The 3,469-nt window shown below is 57.5% G+C and overlaps 1 protein-coding gene across 1 annotated transcript in view; it reads left to right on the top strand.

Moving 5' to 3' along the window:
• The first annotated feature begins 214 nt into the window (after positions 1-214).
• NEK7 (NIMA related kinase 7) overlaps positions 215-3,469 on the top strand; it is a 132,151-nt gene continuing 128,896 nt past the window's right edge. Inside the window, exon 1 of the mRNA XM_025206332.1 lies at positions 215-515. The gene's annotated coding sequence lies outside the window, so the exon portion shown is untranslated. The remainder of the gene's footprint in view (positions 516-3,469) is intronic.

Here is a 3,469-nt window from a genome sequence, read left to right as displayed (position 1 = left end):
CGGCCCGGTACTAGCTCACAAACTCCCTCCCTCCTCCCCGCCGGCGTTTCGCACGGGGCAGCCCGAGCAGGCGCCCGCCCCCAGTTCGGCCCCATTGGCCAAGAGCGCCCACCGGCCCGCTCCCATTGGCTGTGCCGCTCCGTCCGAGGTGCGGTGCAGGGGCGTAGGGAGGCGGATGAAGTGGGAAGTCCTGGGGAGCGAAACTCGGAGCGCGGGGCCAGGAGCTGCTGCCGCTTGCGGGGCGCGGCCAGCGCTGGTGCCTGGGCATTGTTGCGGAGCTGGGCCGGCCCTGCCCTGGGCCGAGGCGCGGGGACAGAAGCCCTCCACAGCTTCCCCCGCCCGCGAGGCCTCCCGAGGAGCGCTGGGCGGAGCCTGGTTGCGCTGCCGCTGCCGGCCTGACAGCTCTTGCCTCCTACTTCACGTCCCGTCACTGCTTCCTTTCCTTGCCCCCCTCTCACAGACACCGGTGCTGCTCGGGGTAGGACTGCCGGCCCTCAGTTGCAGCTAAAGGGCAGGTGGGAGCCTTTCCAGTGTTGGGGCCTTTGCTCTTAACCCTCTTGTCTTCCCCTTTTTAACTGCGGCATCTTTCAGCTCTGCTTTCCATTTCCCTGGTTGAATTTTTTACAGTTAAAAACTAAAGCTGAAGCAGCATCCTTTTCTCTGGCTCCTTTTGGCCCCCCCAGGGATGTTCTGCTCTGTCAGCGTGGAGTGGATGGTCTGCTGAGGATGTTCCCTGTTGATGATTTATGAGAGGAGCTGCTTACAGAAATTTTTATCCAGTAGAGAGGTGCAAAAAGATCAGTCAGTTGGATTAATCAGGTTGAAGTAGGTGAGCTCCATGAGCGCTTCGAAGTTTTGTGGCTCATATGAGCCCGATTCCATGAAGTCTTGAATAGGTAGTGAGCACGGGAAGTTACTTATGTGCTTTATATCCTAGGTGATGTAAAGTGCATTTGCTTTTAGAGAGTGTGTGTGTGTGTGTGTGTGTGTGTGTGTGTGTGTGTGTGTGTGTATCTCTCAAAACTTACTGTGCATGTTTAGCAAACTGTGGTGTAGGGTGCACTTATACAATATGGACCGATGTGTATCAGCACCGATAAACGGAAAATTGATGATATCAGCAATCGGCTTTTTTGGGCTGATGTGAATGATAATGTCACTGATAAATGCTGCATGCATGAGCCCAGCCGCAGCCTTCAGATGGCCAGGAGTGCAGCCTAGCAGCTTGGAGAGCAGCGTCCAGCTGGTAAGTCTGTTGAGGGGACAGGGTGTAGGGGGTGCAGATCAAGGCCCCCATGGTGAGGGAGGGAGTGGGGCAGGGGCAGGCGCTGCACAGTGGGGTCAGGCCAGAGCGCAGGGTATAGCTGGTGACTTGTCTGCGGATGGGTAGGGGTAGCTCCTGCCACTGCGTGCACCCTGGGGAGGTATGGGGGGTGTGTGTGCAGAGTGAGGGCGGGCTGCCACTGTGCGCTCAGGGCCAGGGCTGTGCTGGGTTCTTCCTGGCAGGGACTGTGGACAGGGCCAGGGCTGGCGGCAGTGGCACTGGGAGGGGGGGCTGTGGGGTGGCTATGGAGAATTTTGGGGTGGCTGTATCCTGTCCCCCTGTAGCCTTCCCTCACAGTGCTGCTGCTGCCCTGGCACAAATGCAGCCCAGGGCCAGCTTCCTTCCTCACACCAGGAAGAGGCTGGTGTAGCCTCTGTCCTGAGTGCGCCCTCACCCTGCTCACAGATCTGGGGGGCATGTGTCCCCTGGGCCTCCTCCGGGGTGCGTGCAGTGACAGGAGTCGCCCCCTGTGGTCTGTAGACAAACCGCCAGCTCCATCCTGCACCCGCACCCTGCCCTCCTCTCTCTACCCCCCTCCGGCTGTGCAGCACCTGCCTGTGACCCAGCCCCAGTCCTTCCCTCACTGCATGGGCTTCAGTTTGCCTCCCCCACACCCCTTCCCTCCAACAGACTTACCCGCCAGACGCTGCTCTCCAGGCTGCATATCAGCGATCAAACTGGTACAGCTAGTTAATAATTGGCCATCAAATAATAATTGGCCATTTTTTTGAGCTGTATTGGCTCAAAAAATATCGGTGCACCTCTACTTTAGTGTTGTCAATATCACTTAACTTGTATTAAGTTTTCCTTCCATATATTAGCCAGTTACACTTCTCTTACTTTGCTTTATGAAGTTGAGCATATGTGTTCTTTCTACTAGTCAAGTATGTGAGATTTTTCACAATAAATATGTTCTTCTTCCAGTTCACTTATGTGAAAAAATACAATCGTAGAACTGAGTTTAAAAAAAAAAAGGCTCTAAGTGAATTCAAGAATTACAGTACAGATATTGGATTCTAATGTTGTAAAAATATTGTGTTGTCAGACTCCTTTGGGTGGTATCAGAGATTCTCCCTTTTCATTACAGGCAGTCTTCAGACTTACGATGCAATTGGTTCCTGAAAATCACATCTTAAGTCAAAACGTTGTAACTCAGAACCAGTTTTCTCATAGGAACAATGTTATCAATGGGGGATTGCTTCCTTTACCATGCTCCACACAGCTGTTTCTAGCGTAAGTCTGTTGTGGGGGGGCGCAGTTCAACACCCCCATAGCGAGGAAAGAATTGGGGCTGGGGTTAGGAAAGGGACTGGGGGAAGGGATGCACAGCCGGGGTGGGGGGATGCGGGAAGGGTGTGGGTAGCTCCTGCCGATGCGGGACCCTAGTCCAGGAGCTGCTTGTCTGGCAGCTCGTCTGGTGGTTCTTGCCGCTGCTCCTGCCACTGGTCTGGGAGGGCATTGGGGAGGCCAGTGCAGCCCCAGCCCCAGATCTGTGCAGGGTGGGCAGGGCTGGGGCTGCACTGGGCTGCACTCTAGGCGGGTGTCAGAAGGCGCTGGGAGCAGGGGCTATGCCTTCCTGCCGCTCGCCCTCCCTGGGCGGGGTCGAGCCACTGCGTTGCTTATGGACAAGCAGTGTGCAGTGGTCGGAGCTGCCCTGGCTTCCCCATGTCTCCTGGACGAGCCACGGCTTCGCCTCGCCCTGCCCTGGCAGGGCAAGTGGCAGCAGTGGCAGCAGCAGGGCATGGGGGGGGGAAGCATGCCCCCGGATTGGGGTGGGGCAGGAGGCAGAGCAGGGACTATGGGGGGGCTGCCGTCATCCTAAAAGTCCCCATAGCCTCTGTTGCCTGCCCGAAGCACAGCCTGGTACAGCCCTGCCTGCACAGATCCAGGGGCATGTAACTGCCCCCCCGCCCCCCCCATGCCCTGCTGCTGCTCACCCAGCTGGGGCGGGGCCAGGAGGTACAGAGAGTCTGGAGTGCTCCGGCTGCTGTGCACCGCTTCTCCGGAAGCAGTGCAGGAGCTTCGCCCTGCCCTGGCTGGGCAAGCGGCAGAAGGGCATAACCCCTGCTCCCAGTGCCTTCTGCCACTGGCCTGGAGCGTGGCCTGGCTCAGCCCCGGTCCTGTCTGCTCCACCTAGGTTCAAGG

This window comes from Alligator sinensis, unplaced genomic scaffold (genome assembly GCF_000455745.1).
Source record: "Alligator sinensis unplaced genomic scaffold, ASM45574v1 scaffold34_1, whole genome shotgun sequence".
Classification (NCBI taxonomy): domain Eukaryota; kingdom Metazoa; phylum Chordata; order Crocodylia; family Alligatoridae; genus Alligator; species Alligator sinensis.
Note: the sequence above shows the minus strand (reverse complement) of the source record. Positions and strands in the feature narration are given on the sequence as shown.